Here is a 21,814-nt window from a genome sequence, read left to right as displayed (position 1 = left end):
CTGCCTGTCTTTCTGGTAGGTTTTTTTTCTTCTTTTCTTTTTTAAAACTCTCTAGTGGTTTTGATTTTTTTAATTATTGTGCTATATTTTTTAGTGCATAATAGCTGACAATGATTATATTTTCTTCAAGTTTATATCTGTACCACAGGACATTGAGCTGACTACATATAAAATGATACCAAAATAATAGTGACTCAAATAAACAGAAATGTATTCTTCTCAAACATAAAAAATACCTCGTGGTAAAAAGTTGAGGGCTGGTATAGTGGCTCCATGGTCATCTGGAATGCAAGCTCCACTTGTCTTCCTGCTCTGCTATGTTTTAGTATGGCGTGCATTCTCCAAGTCTTGGTTGCAAAATGGCTTCTGCAGCTCCAGCCATCACATGTATATTCCAGTCATGGAGAAGGAAAAAGAAGGCAGAAAGGAGTAGCTTCCAGCTTAATTAGGCATCTGTAGGCCCACCCACTAGCTTCTGCTTACAACTTACTGTCTACCCCAAATTGTAAAAGAGGATGGGAAAATTAATTTGTTTTTATCTGTACACATTGCTGTGCCAAATTAAATTGAGGTTTTGTTAGCAAGAGTGAAAGACGGATGGGCATGGACAGCATAGGCATCTAGCAATCTCTGCCACTGTGCCCTTATTCATTCCATCCTCTTATTCCTATTTAATATTTTTGGTTTTAAATTTGATACTAAGATTGTCACTCCTGGTTTTGGATTTGCCTGACATATATCTACCCAATCATTTATTCTCAAACTTTCTTTGTCACTTAATTTGAAGTGAATTTCTTTTTTTATATAATAATTTTTTATTATATTACATTAGTCACCATACAGTACATCCCTAGTTTTTGATGTAAAGTTCCATGATTCATTACTTGCGTATAACACCCAGTGCACCATGAAGTGAATTTCTTATACCTAGCTTAATTTTCTTTTTCAACCTAATCTGAAAGTTTGTCTTTTGAAAGGGAAATTCTACTCATTCAATTTTTATGGTAATAGATATATTTTTTTTTCTTTTTCTTTTTATTATTTATAATGCTTCATTGGTTTGTGGGCTTGTTTTTTTTTTTTTTTTCCTTTTTCCCCTTTCCTTAGACTTACTGGCTTGATCTTATTTTAAAGAGTTATTTCCCTCCCCTCTGTTAAGTTGAAAGTTTTCACACGAAGTGCTTAGTTCTCTTAAACAATTAAATGTTGTTGGTTTTTTTTTTCTGACTGAATAACCCTATCCCTGTATCTCAGAGATTCACTGTGAATATACTAAGGAAGAAATGCAATTTATTTCTTCAAAAGTAGAGTAAGGTCATTGGCACCATGTAATAATTAAGGAAGTTTATTTTCCTCACTCCCTTCAACATCACACGTAGGCAGCAATGAACTCAAGCAGAGTTGGAAATGAGCCCTGTTTCGACTGAACACCACTCCTGTATGTAGCACTTTCCAGATTCCTTTCAGAGTCTAATTATTGAAGGAAAAAGAAAAGCTATTATCCTGGATTTGGAAAGTCCACATGGGACTGAATTATGATAAGTATTCATCCTTACATTTCTCTAACTCTTCACTGAATGCAAAACAAGTTCTCATGAGTGATAAAGCAAACAACAGTGAGTAAGACTGCTTGTGGTAAGACCTGCTATTCCCACTGCACTGGTTTTAAAAGAAGTCTTAAAACCTGTTACCATGGAAGGCTTGAGTTCTACAAAGTTTGCTATAGTTCTGTAAGGAACTTGCATATGAAATTTAGCTTTAGATTACTTGGTGAAAGTATTAAGCCTTTTTGGTGATACTTTTACCTTTTCATGAATACATTACTTCTAAAAGGAGCTTTTTTTTCTCTAGTCTGGCTTCAAATTATACCTTCTGCTTCATGCCACAGCAGTATACTTGTTCCCAAGAGCAAGTGAGGATCTTAAAATTAAGCGAATGGTAGAAGTGTTACCATCTAGGTAGGAATTTTGCTGTTTTATCATGGGGAACAATGTAAAAGAAGAAACCAAAGTTTTGTTAAAGCCATGTAACTTCTACCCAACTCCATCATTCTAATTTACTTCTTCATTTTAATTTTTTTTAAAGATTTTATTTATTTATTTGACAGAGAGAGAGAGAACACAAGTAGGCAGAATGGTAGGCAAAGGGAGAGGGAGAAGCAGGCTGTCCTCCGAGCAGGGAGCCTGATGCGGGGCTCAATCCCAGAACCCTGGGATCATGATCTGAGCCAAAGGCAGATGCTTAACTGACTGAGCCACTCAGGCACCCCTAACTTATTTCTTTTAAAAAGTTATTATTATTTTAGATTCCGTAGGGTATGATTTGGCTATAAATTGGTATACATTCTGATGAATCTTAGCACAATAATTCCATACAGCAAACTATCTGTACTCTGCAAAAATCTTTACATATATCTAATAAATAACATATTACATATAAGAAACGCTCAGCTTTGAAACATTTGGGTAGTATTTGTCTTGGGACTCTCTCTCTCTTTAGGATCAAGAATGGAGTGACCCCTCATTCTGTCACTCGCTATTATATCATTGGGGCAAAGGGACAAAGACTCGGTTCTATTGTTGGAAGTGACTCTTTTACCATTATCACTATTTTTTTTTAAGAGTTTATTTATTTATTTATTTATTTATTTGACAGACAGAGCACATGCAGGGGGAGCAGCAGGCAGAGGCAGAGGGAGAAGCAGTCTCCCCACTGAGCAGGGAGCCTGATGTGGGGCTCGATCCCAGGACCCTGGAATCATGACCTGAGCTGAAGGCAGACGCCCAACCGACCGAGCCTGCCAGGCACCCCCATTATCATTATTTTCCTGCAATATTTTAGTCAAAAGGAACAAGAGACTATGTCACAGGTAGAGAATAATTAATAGATTAATAAATTTAAAATGTCTTACCTCCTCAACTCGTTCAGTATTTTTCCTCTAGCATGGACTATGTAAGGAGCTGGTCCTACTTCAGCCTCAGGAGAAGGGAGAGAGATACGAGAATGAGAAAGAAGAGTGGTTGACGAAAATACAATTATTTTAGGAAACTACAGATACATAAACATGTTATGAGATTTGAATGTTAAAATTTATCAGCATGTCATGTGAGTTTCATTTTATCGGCTCCTAATATTGATTAAAAATGAGAATTCACAAGATTGGCCATATGTTGAAGCTGGATGACAGGTCCATAAGGATGGGTTCATTTTTACTATTCTTCTACCTTTGGGTATGTTTGAAACTTTCCGTAATAAGTTTTAAAAAGAGAAGAAATAAGGCTTCGAAAAACTGTTCTGAATCGGTTAATTCTGAAACACAGATTCCTCTTTTTATGCCCCATAAAAAGGGCATCATAATTATGCTCATTAATGGAGTTCACAATTGGTTTGGATTCAGTATATCGACAGAATTCTTCCACCCCGTGTATTATTCCTACAATGGATACTCTGTGATCGAACTTGGAAAACAATAGGCTCATCCAGCTCTCATGAGCTAAGTGAGAAGAAAAAAATCCTGTGACTAAATTTTATATCTTACAGAAGCATTTGAGGAATAGGAGAGTTTTCTAATGGATTGTATAGAATTCTGTTACTACAGAGAGACTGCCTTCTTTGCTAAGAACAAGTAGAAAATAAAGACTATAAATAAATGAACCATTCTAAAAGTCTGTTTCATAGCGTTATCTCTTTGTAAACTCTCTCATATAAGCTGCCGCTTCTTCATTTTCTTCCCAGCTGGCCTGGGCTTGGGGCAATGATCTGCCATTCTCATGTATTAAGTAAGTGCTAGAATATAGAAATATACGTAATCCTTGCCTAGGGTACAGTTTGAGTGGGCAGATGCGACAGAAGAAAGGCTCTAGAACTCTAGTGGGGTACAAATGCGTTGGTCTCCAGGAGGCCTGTGTGATAGATGTGACCATGGCATGCTTGGTGACTTTTCTCGTTGGTTTGCTTAGATTTCAACCCAACTTTAACGATAGGGTGAAATGCAGCCTACACAGTATCGGGAAGATGTGGAGCGGCTTTGCCACTCAGATAAAATTAAATGCTGAGAAACAAAACCCCTAAAGAACTGGATATGGGGAAGAAGGGGAGACAGTATTTTATCATTACAAATCAACCAGTATTTAGTAAATGCCTCTTCAGATGATTTCTCACACTTTAAAGGTAGGAAATCTTGGTATACAAAACACCTTCACCTACATTATCTTACCTGATCCTCCCAACCAACCAGTGAGGTAAGTGGGGCACTCTTAAGATAAAGAAATCGCATCTCAGAAATGTAGTGCTTCCTGAAGGTCTTATACCCGCTAGATGGGGCAGGGGGCACAGAAACCACCCAGGTCTCACAGACACCGTCCTGTGGTCATTCCCTGTTGACCACCCAGTGTCATGCTTCTCTAGCCTGTGTTTGGTCCTGTGGGGAATTGAAAAGAAGTAAAGCCATGATCCCTGCCCTCGGCGAGTTTATGATCTAGATGGGAAAATGTAAGCTTTACATAAGAAAGCAAGCAGAGAATTATTAAGCATTAAACTGTATGAAATGGGTTACAACTACAATAACATTTGGGTTATTTTAATTGGAAAATAAGGTGTGGTAAATCCTACCCAAGCACTGAAACATGCATTTTCAGGTGCCCAGGAACACTGCTCAACTGAATGTTTCTCAAGTCTTCCAGCCAGGCAATACGTGCTTTCCTGGAGGAGTCCCATGATTGATTCTTGACTGGGAGGAAAGCCTGTAGGGGAGAAAGGCGAAGACAGTATCTTTTCAGACACTCTCCTGTACTTGCAGGTACAATCTTGCACAGCTCCCCCGTGACACATGGTTGCTTGCAAGAGCCGATTCTTAAATTGCTCGATTCTTATTAGCCTCCGTTGAGCCTCCAATGAGAACTGGAAGCTTGTGGTGGAAGCTTGGCCCTGGCACATCTTCGTTAGATCCTCTAGGCCATCAGTGGAGGCTACAAAGCAAAGTGGCTCTTTGCCTCTTCCAATTTACCTAATTGCAAAGGGAGAAAAGTGGAAGAGTCAAAAATTTTTAAGAAAACTGCCTAGAGGCAGAAGAATGGGCACATTTGTTCTACCCTCAGAGGAACCATGGACTTCAAAGGTCTGCAGAGAATCTGTGAGCACTTTTATTTCCTGACATTCTAATGCTCAAACCTAAAACTTTCCAAACCCATTTTTGTTTCAGAAGCAAAATTCTACTGGAAATACCTGTTCTTTCTTTTTCAGCAGAGGAAACCTGTCCTCAAAGACAGCTGCAGGCCAGTCACTGTCTGTGTCTCCCCCACTGAGTGGCATATTCCCTGGGAGGCTCCGTGGAGACTTCCAAAGCCATCAATGAGTGTCTGGTAGCAATCATTTAAAATAATGCACATGGTTACGCAGGCTTACCGGCACTATGGTCACTCCTGTGTCGTTTTCCTCCAAGTGCTGATTTGCTTACGTGTCCTTTGGAGTAGGCCAGCATGGATGGATCTCCTGTTCAATACAGCAGTCACATGGCAGAGCAGTGCTGGCATCATTCCTCAGGCTTTGATGTCTGCCCACCTGAGAGGAGGAGAGGGCGTGGGAGAAATCAACTTGGAGTGGGAATGCAACCGTAACGTGCTGTGCGCAAATGTGAGGGTACGCTTTGGAGGTACGGTCAACGTTTCCAACAACACTGAGCACTGGAGAGCAAATGTGAACACATGCTGTTTGACTCTGAAGCCCAAGCACAGAACGGCTACCGCTGGACCACCCCTGCCCTCAAAGAGGCAGCCATTGAATTATTTTTTTCAGGAGTGGTGTGGCTTTTTGCTGAATCATTCAGGTCGAGTCATTCAGTCACCCAGTGGTTATGAAAATGGATTCTAGAAGCCGCATGACCTTATAGGCACATTAGTTAAAAACTCTCTGTGCCTTCGAGTCCCCATGTTAGAACCTTGCCCAGCACATATTATGCACTGTCTAAGCATCTGCTGTTTTCATATATTTGGTCTTCTAATAATAACATAAAACCTTTGCTCTGGACACTGCTACGTGTTGAGATGTAAAACCAAATACGATACAGTACGTGCCCTCAGTGGGCTTACGCTCGACATTAGGGCCTTGGGTTTTATTTCTCTTCTGTGCCTAGCACATCAGGGGTACTCAATCAGTGTGTATGAATGTTTGATTGGATTGGGGAAATGGGCAAGGATCCCAGTAATTTCGGTTACGTGACTATGTTTAACAGTGCCTGCCCCAGAGGTGGAACCTGGCACCATACAGGCATTATTAGCCATTTTAATTACTAACTTGGTAGAATAAATGCTGAGACTTTGTGCGTGGACTGGAGGTTGAGGGCGAGGCGGTGGAGGTGCACTCAGGGAAGTCTTCCAAGAGGCAGTACCGTTGGGCTTCGTTTTGCTCAGTGAGTGGGTGTCAGCCAGCCAGAGAAGAGGGCTAAGTGTGTTCTAGGCAGAAGGAACATTGTGTGCAGAACTAGAGAGCCGTGAAATAGCACAATACATTCAGGGAACTCCGAGTAGGCAAGTACGACCAGAGTCCCAGCCTCGTGGTGACATACAGCGTGCGTTTGTTAAACGAGTATTGGAGATGAGAGGCTGGGAAATGAAACAAAACAAATGAGACATCGCTTGTGTCACCCTGGCCTTTCACATTGACTACATAACCAGTCCCCAACTAAGTGGCTGGTGAATTGTACGTTGTTCGGTATTGTACTTGCCTTAGTACAAATGCTGTTAGTCTCCACACAGCACTGCTCGGTAGTCAGCCCCTTCTTGTCTTCTAATTGAGGAAGTGAATTGACTTCGTTTATCTGTTTTTCCAAAGTGATTGAGCTGAATTAACAACAAAGTTGATGGGATCGTGGTATAGATGAAGTTGGTTTTGCACAGTAACAAAGATTCTCTAGATCAAGGGTTAGCAAACTATGGCCTGAGGGCCAAATCCTATCCACCGCTTGCTTTTGTAATTAAGTTTTTTTTGGAATGCAGCCATGCCCATTTGTTTACATGTAGTCTACAGCCACTTTAGCACCATTTAACAGCGGCATTGTGACAGAGACTATACGGCCTGCACGGTGTAAAACATTTACTAGCTGGCTCTTTGCAGAAAACATTTGCCAATCTTGCCCTAGGATCATCTCTTCTAATCGGATGTTAAGGAGAAATCAGCTAATATTTAAGACAGAAGATGGAGTTGGTTTAGAACCAGCACAGCAAACAATAGGTTATTAAATTTTTAAAATTCTCTTCCAAGAAGAGAGAGCATTACAAATATGTTAGCCATAAAGAGTTCAATAAATATGTACACATGAATAAACATAGATTCTGTGATTGGCCTTCAGATTTGACTCTGAGTTCCTGGCAGTGAGGGGGTAAAAAAATAAAAGAAGGGAATTGGACACCTTTATCAGTTACCTATGGCTTCGTAACAAACCACTTGAACATGTAGTGGTTTAAAACAGCGACCATGTACTATTTCTCATGAGACTGTGAGTGGGTTGAGTGTTTTTGCTGATCCAGCCTGGGCCCAGCTGATCTTGGTGGGCTTGCTTATGCCTTTGTGGTCAGCTGATATGTGAGCTCTGGGCTGGCTGGTCTGGTATGGCCTCAGCTAGGACGGTTCATCTCTACTCCACATGATCTCTCATCCCCCAGCAGGTTAGCTTGGGCTTAGGCAAATAACCTTGGTGGGTTCCAAGAAAGAAAATGGAAGCACACCCTTGAGGCTTTAGGCTTGTTGCATTCTAGTGGCCAAAGCAAGTCAAAGTCCAGCCTAAATTGAAGGAGCCGGGGAATAGACTCTAACACTTAGTGCGAATTGCTGAAAAATCACATTGCCAGGGAGAGGAGGGAGAGGATTGGGGCCATGATTGAAATCAATCAAACAGCATCTAGACCAGCATATATTCCAACATAATAATTTTTTAAAGTCACTTCTGTGGTCTAAAGTGGAAAAGAATAGTCATCATACATTTATTCAGCCCCACCCACAGGTATGAATCATCAGTGTCTTTGACAAAGGGGACCGATATCTTCTAGTTAATGACAGATGCAGAGGAGAAGTGGAAAGAAGCCTGTCAGAAGTATGGTACATATCATATGAGACCCAGACCCATATTAACATGCCACTTGACAAATTTCACCAGGGAATCAGACTCCATTTTAATGGATTAACGGAGTAAGCAAAATCATTATTAGAGAAGTAGCCAATAACTAAACTAAACATTAGCTTTTGAGACTAAACCTGAAACAGACCTACAATATTCCAGCTGACCGTTCCCATTGCAGTCCACTTCTTTTTTTTTTTTTTTTTTTAAAGATTTTATTTATTTATTCGACAGAGATAGAGACAGCCAGCGAGAGAGGGAACACAAGCAGGGGGAGTGGGAGAGGAAGAAGCAGGCTTCCAGCAGAGGAGCCCGATGTGGGGCTCGATCCCATAACGCCGGGATCACGCCCTGAGCCGAAGGCAGACGCTTAACCGCTGTGCCACCCAGGCGCCCCTGCAGTCCACTTCTGCTTTAGGTTGGCATTAAAATTGGTCACTGTATTCAAAGACGACATTGCTATCTATGGATACCAGTGTGATCAAAAATACAGGTAGGGAATAAGTATTCTTTTTTTTTTAAACTCACTAACCATGTGACACTTTTTTTTTTTTAATTGCTGGACTATCTTCATTACTACCAAACTTGCCTCAATAAATCATAAGCATAAGTAGCAACAGTGGATGTCAGAAATCCTCCTTAACTGTTATTTTCCTGGTACCATGGGTTGTCAGTAAGAAGAGAGCAAACCTAGGTAGCTCTTGCTCCTTACTGTCATTCAGAATCCCCTAAAAATCAAAACAAGCAAATGACTAAAGACAAAATCAAAATTGCCAAACAAGCCACCCAGACAAGCCACACAACCTAGGTTTGAGAACATTCTTCCTGGCCTAGAGCCAGTCAGGATGTTTGGCCTTGTTCTCAAGAAGCCGATGGCTTTACACGTGGTCTTGCGTGGAATTGCCACCATCAGACTTCTGTGGTAGCGGCAGCAGGACACGGGGAGGAACAGAACCGGGATTTAAGGAACTATTGGATGGCTGTTAACTCAGACATCGAGATCAGCTGTGAATGGAAATGCATGTCAATTTAGATAGAGGGAAAAGGAACTGGAGTGTTATTATCAAAGAGGTGGAGAGGAGCCCTTCAGGATGTTTTCAGATGACTCGTTTTGGGGAGGGTTTGGGGGAAGTAGAGCTGTCTCAAGAAGAACAAATGAAGCTTCCAAAATTTGGATTCAGGAAATCAGAAGTTAACCTTGGGCGGATCCCATTAAGGTTAAATGATATAACATATATAAACTAGCTGGCAGAGTACTTAGGAGGGCAGACCTCGATAAATGTTGGGTTTTTTCCTCTCTTTGCATCTCCCACCCACCTTAGGGATTTCTTAAAAAAACAAAAGACCTGCCAGCCAGCTGTCATTGGAAAGATGTCAGATGCGATAAGCTGCTGATAGGTGGTAACGATCAACGAAATTCACACTCAGGTGGATGGAGCCGGGCATGTCACCTCTCCCGCCCCTCTCCTTATCACAGCTTGGAGGCAGCACAAAGACATTCCTTCCTTCCTGCTGAGGAAGTGTGTGCGTTCTCTCAGACCTACCTTGGCATTCCTTGATGTCTTAGAGAAGCAGATGACCCTGGCTGAGCAAGACAGTCAGCAGAACAGCAGCCCTTGATGCTGCAATTGGAAATTTCCATTCTTTGCTTGCAGCTCTGAAAAAAAAAAAAAAATCTAAAGAGCCCAGTAGCTGGGAAATTTCCACGATGGAAAATTTTAACATATTCTTTAGCTCTAAACTATGCAGGTTTATGGAGACTATTTTTTTTTCTTTTGGTAATTTCCTTCTTTAACAATAATTTATGAACATGGTAACACTCCAGCTGTGGGAATAAGGAGGGCAAGATGACTTGCAGGAGAATGGGTATGGTTGGCTAGTTGTAGGCTGGGCTATATACACATTTGACCACCCGAACCATAGAAATTCAGATCAGTACAAGCCCCACGGGTTGGGAACTCATCCAAAATAGAGACAGTTTGCTCTGGAGCACTACAGAGAAATCTGTGTAGAGACTGGAAGTGGAAAGTGGATGGATACAACTTTGGAACAGGAGATGGTGAGTTCTATAGCTGCAAAAAGAATCTCAGGCAAATTCCTTAGACCACGGCTTCTTAAACGTAAACATGCATATAAACCTGGGAATCTTGTTAAGATGCAGATTCTGATTTGGTAGCTCTGGGGTGGGGCCTGAGACTCTGTGTTTCTAACAGGCTCCCAGGTGATGCTGATGCTGCCCTTCTGAGGACCACACTGTGAGTAACCAGACCATAAACAAACCTCATCACTCCGAGGTCAGCTTGCCTTCCACAGCAAAACACAGCCAAAGGGCAGCCAGAGGTGAGCTCCCTTGGGGTCGTTTTCTTAGGTTACAAAGCTAAGGTCTAAGAGTAGAACTGAATGCCTTCTGGAAAGATGCTTCATGCAAGTCTGAATAAAATGGATCTTTTGAAATGTCGGGATGCAAACAGTTACCAGAAGGCTGCCTACTCACAGGCTGGAGTTGGTGGTTTCTAGAATGCAACGCCTTTCCAGAGAAACCCCTATAACAAACAAGGTGGTGAGGATTCCTATGCTGGTCCCGTTGCCTCAGTGATTCCCTAGCGTTGTGGCATGTGGGGTGAAACACCAGTGGACTAGCTCCAATTATTGAAGGAAGACTGTTGACCAGAGTGGTGTAAAGGGGAAAAGGAATCTGGGAAATAAATTACTTCCATCTCAGCCAGAATAATTGGTTCACGTTTACTGAAATAAAATAGAAATAGGAAAAATTTCCATTTTCTTAACAACTAGCTCACCTCTCTGCTACCTATTTTACTGATAGAGAGAGAGTGGAAGAGAGATAAAAATCGGTGGCATCTTTATTCCTAGTGCTACCTCCAATTGATCTGTAACGTATCTGTTATGTGTATCTTTAAAGCAACATTTGTCCTATTTTTTGTTTTCCATTCAATTGAACATTGAATGGGTTATTACTACGTTTTGAATTAAAGTATACAGAGGAACATATGGGAAAAAAGGAGGAGGGAGATTCCCAGCATGAAAATGTGATGCTGAAATCAGAGTATAATAAGCATTGAATGAATTTGATAATACAAGTATTAAAATATATATTAAAAGTAATTAACCATTCTAGTATCCTAGCATCTACATAATATTTAGAAATTGTAAATGGCTTACATTTGGATTATTAAGGAATTTGGACTTCTAGAGATTGGTTGACATCTTTTCTTTCAAAAATCTTCACTGGGGGGTTAAGGCATAATTTGGCATTGAAATAAACTTCCTCATACTTTAAACACAAGAGATCAGTTTTGGGTTTTTCTTACTATAGGTCTCAATGAGCAGTTATCCATCTGAGAACCGTCTTACAACCTATAGCAAATCAAATAGAATTTGATTGACTTACAATCACATCTATTTAGTAATAAACCTAAAATTAAGCATAATTGAGCACTTTCAACAGGTGAGGCATTTCATCTTTATGAAAAGCTTATAAGATAGGTACCATTATTATAAAGATGAGAGAATGGGATATAGAGCGCTTAAAGGAACTTCCTGAGATCCATATATTATGGCCAAGCAGGGAAAATCCTCCTCTAGCCAGCCCAGTCACTTACTCTAGTGCTTTCTCCAAATATCACAGCTACATCTCAGCTTCATTCCCCTTATCACAGACAGATGGATAGACACTCCTTCTCGAGTTTAACAACTTCACAGAGCTTGATTCAAATACTGAATGTGTTGTTAGTTGCTTACAGCTGCTATTTCTCTAGCAGTGCAGTAAGTCCAGGCAAACTCTTTTGAAGAGCTCATTAAAACTGCTAAAATAAAGTCTTAGAAGCAGGTGCATTCATTAGCTGCAATGCAGACGATTATGTTAATATCGCATTCAGGTGACAAATTTAAAGCCATCAAAATCATGGAGGATAAAAGGATTTTCAAAGCTAAAGTTAACTTCTTCCTTTGTAGGGCTCTTTGCTCTGTTAAGCACGTGACTGCCTTTGCAGCTGTCAACACGGGGACCTCCAGTGTTACCTCACAAAAATAAAGCCATGTTTGCAGTATCATATTTCCTTTACGATTTCTTGGGTCTCTATTCGGGAAAAGAAAGGTGAGGAATTGACTACAACCCTAGTGCTATTTTCTAAATAGGGAACTTGGCACCTAGTTTATAATCTATGGTCAGATTAAGCCCAAGGATAGAGACGCGTTAAAGAAGATGGTTAAAAATACGTAGACATTGATTCCAGGTTTGGATCAGATGGACTAACAGCTCTTCCATTTTGCCTTCTCTTTTCCCCTCAAAGAGCATCGAGCATGAAATCCATATGTGACGATACGTATGTACTTAGGAGGTGATACACCACAATGTAAATAATAGTTACTCCAGGATGATTTTTATTTTCTTTATGTGTGTATTTTTATATTCTCAAACTTTCTACAATGAATATGTATTATTGTATAAAGTTAAAATTTGTTAAAAAAAAAAAAAAAGACTTAACAGAGCAATTCAACACATTCAGTTGTTTCGCCTATAAAATTGGGTTACTATGTAATCACCCAGTGTATGGGAGCTGGATGAGATGTTTCCCCAAAGTTCTTTCTTCTCAAATCTAGGAGATCTGTGGAAACACTGATCCTTCCTTTCAGATGAAAATATAAGGAAGTAAGGGCTTGGTATCCACCATTTATTAAAAAAAATTATGAACATGCTTAAAGATTTTTGCATCATTCCTCAGCACCTCAATCAAGTGGGCAAACATCAAAGTGAATCCATCTGCCACCTGATAAGGGAAAGACTGAGCAATGTTTTAAGGACAGATTAACTTTATTTTTAATTTTCTTAGCTATATATTCTGGGAAGCCTTTGTAAGCTAATGCTTGACACATTCTTTTTTTTTTCCAAATGGTGTACTACAATAACTGCATTACTGATTACAAAATACAAATAATGAAGCTGCTATAGATCTGAACCCATCTACTGATAGAGCATGTTTACCTTGTGTGTGTGTGTGTGTGTGTGTGTGTGTGTGTGTGTTTGGCTAAATAGCTTGAAATTAAACTGAACATCTGCTGGTACAATGTAATAGTCCTATTTTTGCCTTCTATCGTCTTCAACTCTTTTTCTACCTATCCCTTGTACTTTCTTTTTTTCCTACACAATTCAAAAGACCATTGACCCCATTTAAAATGAAAAACAATATAGAAAACAGGAAAGATCTCCTTGGGATGGGGATGAGTAAGCATATACGGTACTTCTGCATACAGGCATGCACACATGCCCCTTTCGTGGTCAAGAATGGCCTACCCAAAGCACTGCTCCAACCTGCTGTAAGTCTCATTGGTTGGGACCTAGAGTGTGGGCAATTCCTTCCACTGCTGGACAGCTCCAGCTCTCCTAGCAATACTCTCCCACCCATTCCATTTCCTCACAGAAGCTGTGGGTTCAAGGCAAAGTGAGCAAGGTGGCCAGAAAACACACCTATTCTTCTGATATGGAGCATTACCACCATCAAATTAGAAGGTAAACTTCAGAGCACAGAATTTAAAGGTGAAAGGAACTTGAGAGGTCACATTAGTCAAGTTTTCTTTTACTGTCTTTTCTAAAGCATACCTGATAGTCATCCAGTTTGACCTTGAAATTTTCTAGGGGCGCCTGGGTGGTGCAGTCGTTAAGCATCTGCCTTCAGCTCAGGGCGTGATCCCGGCGTTCTGGGATCGAGCCCCACATCAGGCTCCTCTGCTGGGAGCCTGCTTCTTCCTCTCCCACTCCCCCTGCTTGTGTTCCCTCTCTCGCTGGCTGTCTCTGTCAAGTAAATGAATAAAATCTTAAAAAAAAAAAAAAAAAAAAGAAATTTTCCAATGACAAAAAATGTCCTACTTTTTTTCTCTTATATACTGATAGATGGGTAGATAGAGCACAAACAGCATTACACCACAGTGGGAAAAAAAAGTTATTCCTAATCTGTTACCCTTTAAAAAATCAACTATTTTTGAATTTCTGTTACTGATCCAGGACCCCCCCTCCCAGTCTCAAGTAAATATAATCCTTTAGAATCCACGAGATATGTGAAGAGGCTGAACCATTTGACTTAAAGACATTTTGGAATTTTTATTAGTCCATAGTGTCCATCACACCATGAGAATCAGACCCTAAAAAGGAAAATTGTATCAAGAACTTGTAAGCCTCAATTCCACGGTATTTCCTAAGTCTCTCCCGAATCCATCCCTCTTTGTCACTCTGACACCTGTACAACAAAGGAAAATTTCTGAGATTATTTTATCCAGGGATCTTTCCAACATTCACAAATACCATCTCCACTGAGCAATGTGTTCCCAAGTTACCTAAATTATACATATGGCAGTATTCCTTTCAAAGGAAATTGAAGAGTTTAGCAGTATTATGAAACAACTAGATGTGACAACAGAAAGAACAAAAATAACAAAAGAAAATCTCTCAAAGATAGTGTGCCCTGCGGAAACAGGTTGATATCCTGCCTTTTCACGTTGGCTCTATGGGAGATTCTTTCAAGGTGAGTTTAAAATGAAAGTGGTATTTACCCAAAGAATACAAAAACACTAATTCAAAGGGATACATGCCCTCTCCACCCCCTGTTTATAGCAGCATTATTTACAATAGCCGAGATATGGAAGCAGCCCAATGTCCAAGAAGATGAGGTGTGTATGTGTGTGTGTGTATTTATATATATATATATGGCTGAATATTATTCAGCCATAAAAGGAATGAAATTTCACCATTTGTAACAACGTGGTTGGAGTTAGAGGGTATTATGCTAAGTGAAATAAGTCAGAGAAAGACAAATACCGTATAATTTCATTCATGTGTGGAATTTAAGAAACAAAACAAATGGGCAAAGGGAAAAGAGAAGAGAGACAGAGAGAGAGAGAGAGGGAGAGACAGAAATCAAGAAACAAACTCTTAACTATAGAGAACAAACTGAGGGTTACCAGAAGGGAGGTGAGTGAGGGGGTGGGTGAAATAGGTGCTGGGGATGGAGGGCACTTGTCCTGATGCGCACCAGGTGGTGTGTGGATGTGCTGAATCACTACATTGTGCACCTGAAACTAATTTAACACTATACGTTAACCAGCTGGAATTAAAATAAAAACTTTGAAAATCAATTAATTAACAATTTGGTCCTAAAAAAATGAAAGTTGTATTGAGTTTGGAGAAGCAAATTCAGAAAATTAATTAGCTAACAGGATAGAAGACTGTGAACTACAATTTTGGCCAAATAAATAGAATAGAGAGACTTAAAAATGATTATTAATATTTTAATGAATTGTAAAAAAAAAAACTATTGAAAAAAATTCAAACAGCACAAAAGAATGTAAGGAAGAAAATAAAAAATACCGTCCCCACATTTCTCGCAGATCCAAAAGGGTTATATTTGCTTGAGACTGGGCGATCCTGGGTCAGTAACAGAAATTTAAGAATAGTTGATTTTTTAAAGGGTAGCAGATTAGGAAAACTTTTTTTTTTTTTTGCATTGTGGAGTAATGCTGTTTGTGCTCTATGTACACATCTATTACCCATCCGCCACCTAAAAATAACCTTCACAGATTTCATGGGAATATCATTCCAGACATGGAAATAAGAGATAGTGTAGAGTTTTAAAGAGATTTGCACTCAGGCAACGAAGGGTGGTCTTATCGATGATGGTCCAAAGAGACCCCAAACCAACCTTTTATAATAACGAAAAGTGATGAAAGGAAGTGAAAAGAAGTGAAGGGAAGGAAGAATCCTCAGTCCATAAACAATTGTAAGAAGGTGAGCTCAGTAGAAATTAGCAGATATTTTTGTCTATATATCCATAATCTGACTCTTGATTCAGCTGCATGGGAGATACATTACAATAAGATAACATGTCCATATTATTTTCCAGTTTACAAATCAATGTTATACTGAGTCTCATGGACATATCAAATACACAGGGTTGATATTTAGCTGGTACATATTAGTTTGGCCATTCCAGTTGTTTATGGCCAACTGTCCATTCTGCTTAATTGGACATCTATTTTGATTGGCCAGGGCCAGTGCTGTGTCGGTTATTATATGTCAGATTAAGATCTATTTTCACCGGTGATGCTTCTTTTTCTGAGCATACTAAATATCCCCCTGAGCCAAAATTTATTCTTTTAATTTTCTAGCATTTGATCGTTTTAAAAAATGTGTCACTTTTAAACTTATTCATCCATTAGTAAACTTACCCCCATAAGATTCCTTCTCTTGCAGAGGTGAAATAATTTTTATTTGTTTCTTTATGCAAAGTATAGAGTTACATTCCTCCTCCCCCACCCCTAAACATACCTCATTAAAGTCACTTTTGGGGAAAAAGACCTAACTGGGAATTTTCAAACTTGAAGGAAATTTTGCTCCTTTTATGTTGCAAAAATCAAAGACATAGTGGTCTCCATTATCTCCATGTTAAATTCAGGGAACATTGATACTGATTACCCAAATGGCAGATTATCCCTGTTATTTCTATTTAAAATTTTAATGGTAGCTCTCTCCTCCTACTTACATTTGACTAATGTTAATACAAAATTAGATGCCATTTCCTGACTTACTCACCAATTTACATTGAGAAGATGCAGGTCGAATAGGTGGAAGAAGAAAGCCAATATTTCCTTGGTAACCCACATAATCACAATTGAAGGTAATTGCTTAATCAAAAGTACAGATTTTCTGTGCAATAATAGCTCTGTTTATCTTATAAACACTAGAACATTAGATCACCTGATCATTTTTCTGGGAAAAAAAAGTGTAAATAAGTTAGAAAATTAAATCTTATTTTTCTATGGACATATTCTAATTTAAAGATATAGTTTCATTTTACTTGATCCTTAATTGGGAGTGGCACTTAACCATTCCCTTATTGTTGGCATCTTATGCATATCAAAGAACAGTTTTGCAAAGCCCATGCCTCTGCTACTTGTTTTTACTTTTGTTATATATGAGCAGCAGAACCCACATTTCTGTGTAAAGAAGTTAAGGCCATGCTTCAAAATACTTCTTCCATACCCTGGTTTCTCTTCAGATCGTATAAATCTTTTGTCTTTTACAAAATACTTCTTCCTCCTTCCCTAAATTCATTAAGTGGGCACCTTAGTTATTTGATGTTTGAAACGTCACACTTCCTTAACATTCACTAATTAGGCACATTAGAGACAGGACAAATTTGAATTAGTGACAATTTTGAATGCTATAATATTATTAAAAATTCATAGTTTTATCCCTTTAGGGTACAATACGCCACTCAAGCAGTCTATAGTAAAGTATTTCCAAGAAGCAAGGCTACTGCCAAGGCTGCTTTAAAGATAAGATCCTTCAGTATCGTGCACCATAAGCTTTAAGCAAATGAGTGTGGCAAGGTTATCTAAATATGCTCAATTCACACTCACTGAGCAGTAACTATATGCTTGGCATCAAGCTAGAAAATTTTTGTCCTCTTGAGTTAACAATTCATTCTAAATTATCACTTATTTTGCCTAGTGACACTTTATCTCATGCTTTGTTTAATACCTGTCTAAATGTACTCATTTATTCAAAAGATTTCTGACAGTTATAATGGGTTAGGCACAGGTGCAAATTCAAAATGACTGGGATGAAGGTCATTTACCATGAGCACCAACACCAGCGAATCAATCAATCAACCAACAAGCCCTTTGTTCTAGGTACTGTCACTAGTTAAGGGTTTCTCAACCTTGGCACTGATAACATTTCAGACCAGGTAATTCTCTGTTGTGGGGGGCTGCCCTGTGCATTGTAGAATGTTGAGAAGGCATCCTTTGCTTCTTTCCATTAGATGCCAGTAGCACCCCCACTTCTAGTTCTTTTTTTTTTTTTTAAGATTTTATTTATTTATTTGACAGAGATAGAGACAGCCAGCGAGAGAGGGAACACAAGCAGGGGGAGTGGGAGAGGAAGAAGCAGGCTCCCAGCAGAGGTGCCTGATGTGGGGCTCGATCCCACAATGCCGGGATCATGCCCTGAGACGAAGGCAGGCGCTTAACCACTGTGCCACCCATGCGCCCCCCCCCCCACTTCTAGTTCTGATCATTGGAAATGTCTCCAGATATTGCCACGTGTCCCTGAGTTGGGGTGATGGAAGCAAAATTGCCCCTGGCTGAGAACCACTGAGACTATGCACAACACACCTTCTTTACTAGAGTATCAAGACTTTGAAGGCAGAGACCCGATCTGATTCATCACTGTATCACCCCCTCCCCACCAGCTCGGTATAGTTTCTGGCACAGGAATGCTTCTCCCTGAACGCTCTGGAAAGAACAAAATATCTCTGGAGAAAGTACCTATATTATTGTCAGCCCTGCGCAGAGCATTTTGTAAACCCGGAAGATGAGTCAGGTAACCAGAGTAAATTCTAACAGATTTTTACGATTTGAATTATCACTCCCTATTCGGATTGTATATCCACTTGGCCAAAGGCCTACATTTGTATAGGGCTTTAATGTGTCTGAAGCGTATTTCACATAATGGCATTTGATCGCTTTGGCCACCTCTGTTTATAATTTAAGCTCCCAAATCCCAGAGCCATATTCTCAGACAAGAGTGGGAGGCATTTTGAGTTCAGTGGCATTGCCTTTGGTTATTAAAAGGAACTCTGAAGTTTGGCTTAATAACGTTAAATTTAAAGTTCAGGATTCTCTTTTGCCATGTTAGAAGTAGAACATCCAAAAGGCTCTCCAGTGAGCTAAGTGATTCTGGTTTACTCAGATTCCTGGAAATTGCCAGAGGGCTTTAAGGGAGGAGGGAAATAAAGAGTGAGGAAATTTTCCCTGTGGGCAATTGGGGAAAACAAAAATATTTTTGTGCTGTGGAGACTTCTCAGGAAAGGAGTGTTGGCCAGCAGACGCATCTGCGCAAGGGGAATTTCCACATTTGGGAAAACATGGTCATAATTAATGACTTAGGAAAGCCAAGAAAATGGACCATGTTGGAAAAATATGATTTTCAATGGCCAAGTTATTGTCTACTGATTGGGCCAGAAAATTGGATTGTTTTAGAAAGAGATTTTTATTTGTGAATATTTGCCTACAGGTCCTTCCTTCTGTGGATCTATTAAGTACCCGGCCCTTGCCTGAGGAACAAGGTTTCCATAGCCAGACCCACTCTCTCTGTCTCTCCCTCCCCTAAGGGAGTGTTTGCACTAGACTTCTGGCCTGGACATCAGGCCTTTTGCTTTGAACAAGATACTCTGGACCAGCCAGCGGGGCTATTAGCATCCATTAGAATAGCGATGATTATCCAGGATTCTTGGACAAGGGCGGAAGGATGACATTGCACGATCCTGATGTGGCCATCGTTTATTGAGGACTCCATGTCCTAGGCCCTGTGATGAGAACATTGAAAACTATCCTTACTTAGACATGGGGAAACCAAGGCTCAGGGAATTTAAGTAACTTGCCTCCAGTCATACAGCTTTTAACTACCAAGCTGTACGTCTCATTCTGTATATAGAGTCTACTCCCTAAATTGGAATGCTGTCACCTTGTATACAACCTCTCACTTACTTTACTTCCTTCCTCCTATCTTTCCCGGATCACTCTCTTTAAACTACATCTGGTCTTGGGGTTGTGCTCAACAGAGAACTCCATGGCTACCCATCGTTCTGAAGAGGAGAAATCTGGGTTAGCAGGCTCAGCACCATTCACGTCTCTGTTTACCCAGGGAATGATTATGTGGTCAGAATGTTCTTGCCCCACTTTTTGGTTTTCTCTTATCTCAGTGATCCATTTTATTAAAACAGGTACGATCATCTTATGCTTCTTCTCCCATAATTTTCTCAATGTCAGAATACAGCTTGATGAATTTCAACAAATTTGCCAAGGTAAAGGTCAAGTTTTTCAGAGAGGGAAATATGGCTAAGAAAAAAAAAATCCCTCTATTTGACCTGTAGATGTGGTATCCAGTAAAATATCTATAAAATGCCGACATTGTTTTGTGAAATGAAGAAACTGCAGATTAAATCATGGTCCCCTGAAGCAACAATTCCACATTCTAAACTTATCGGAGATGGCTTCTAAAGTTAGCCCTGTCCTGCCATTGCAATGAATATGAGAAAACAGACCGAACTAGGAGTAAGCTTATTACCCTGGATTGAACCTCAAAGCATGTTATAATTAATTTCAAAATCACAGCATCTTGAAAATAATTTAACATATTTCTTTTCTGATTGAACTTAAATCATATTAATTAAATCTTACTAATATTTGTTTTCTGAGTGGTTCTAGGACATCACCAGACATTATTATCTTTATTTAGAGATGTGAAAACCAAAGGGATGTATTAGTTTTCTCCTGCTGTGCAGCAAATTACCACTAACTTAGGGGGTTAGAACTATATCTCATTTATTAGCTCAGGCTTCTGTAGTTCAGAGGTCTGGGTGGGTTTGGCTGGGTTCTCTGTGTGGGATGCCACAAGGCAGAAATCAAGGTATTAGTCAGGCTAGACTCTTATCTAGAGGCTCTGGGGAAGAATCTGCTTCCAATCTCATTCAGATTGCTGGCAGAACCCAGTTCCTTGTGACTGGAGCTCTGAAGTGCCTCTTTTCTTTCTGGCTGTCAGCCGAGAACTATTCTCTGTTCCTAGAGGCCACACACATTCCTTCTCACGTGGTCTTCTCTATCTTCAAAGCCAGCAATCACCCTCAAATCTTTCTCACATCCAGAATCTCTTTGACTTCCTCTTCCGCTACCAACTGAGGAATCTATTCTTTTAAAGGGCTCACCTGATTGACCCAAGCCCATCAGGATAATCCCTGTATCTTAAAGTAAACTGATTTGGGACTTTAATTGCATCTGCAAAATCCCTTCGGCACAGCAGCTAGATTAGTGACTGAAGCAGTACCTAGATTAGTATTTGACTGAAGTTCAGGAGATAGGATTCTTGGGAAGCTATCTTTAGAATCCTGATAACCATAAGGAAATAGAACTACCCAGTTAACCTGAGATATGAACTGGAAATAGACTCCCAACGGTACTGAATGAAATAATTTAATTACTTATTTTATTCCTGTTTTTTTTTTTTTGTTTTTAAAGAAATATTTGTGTATGGTTTATTTTTTAATATATGTATTTTGGGGCTGCCCATCCCCACATTTATTTTTTTACAGGTGTATGATTAGTAATGTTGCCAAGGCTATTTTGGGACAAGTTATGTTTCCTGTGAACGTGAATGTCCTATGAATGGCCTGTGAATGTCCAAGAGATAATGTGTAGGTGGAAAGCTAGCCATGGGGTGGGGGGTGGGGGTGGGGGGAAGTGGTGGCAGGTGAAGACCGGCTAGAGGCTGAGATTGTGTTAAGTCCAGAGGAACAGTTTATTCTAGTTTATAATATATTCACAGAAGACCTTTGAGGGTGGGAATCCTTTTGCTATTTTCTACTGGCAAGTCCAGGGATTCTTTGCATATAATTTATGAGTAGTATTTGGGGATGTTTCTAAACATAAGGGCATTTTGGAGTATGCTGGGTCACCATCACCAGAATGCTGTGTCCCCAGTGTGGAGATGAACTTCTCAAAGCTTCTGTTGCACAATTTCAATGTGCCAATGCCTGCCAGATGCACGGACTGTCTGGGATGCAGGCTGAGCCCGTGGGCCTGGCCAGCTGCTGCTCCAGAAGCCTGGGCCTACAGAGGGTCGTCTCGGGATGGAGA

General features: G+C 40.0%; 1 protein-coding gene and 1 long non-coding RNA gene across 6 annotated transcripts in view; one reads left to right on the top strand and one right to left on the bottom strand.

Annotated features, from left to right (window-relative positions):
• Positions 1–9,765, bottom strand: part of LOC123788948 (uncharacterized) — a 35,430-nt gene extending 25,665 nt beyond the window's left edge. For 2 of the 4 annotated variants that reach the window (XR_006778621.2, XR_015723866.1), the window contains exon 1: positions 237–4,605. This is a non-coding gene — a long non-coding RNA (uncharacterized LOC123788948). The other 2 variants (XR_015723865.1, XR_015723864.1) reach the window with 2 other exon arrangements.
• The window catches only part of MKLN1 (muskelin 1), a 331,746-nt gene that overhangs the window by 48,730 nt on the left and 261,202 nt on the right, over positions 1–21,814 (top strand). The gene's annotated exons all lie outside the window — the stretch shown is intronic.

This window comes from Ursus americanus, chromosome 3, assembly GCF_024610735.1.
Source record: "Ursus americanus isolate L20-20 chromosome 3, mUrsAme1.1.p, whole genome shotgun sequence".
In the NCBI taxonomy this organism is placed as follows: Eukaryota; Metazoa; Chordata; class Mammalia; order Carnivora; family Ursidae; genus Ursus; species Ursus americanus.
The sequence above is the reverse complement of the archived record's forward strand: the minus strand, read 5'-3'. Positions and strand labels throughout refer to the sequence as shown.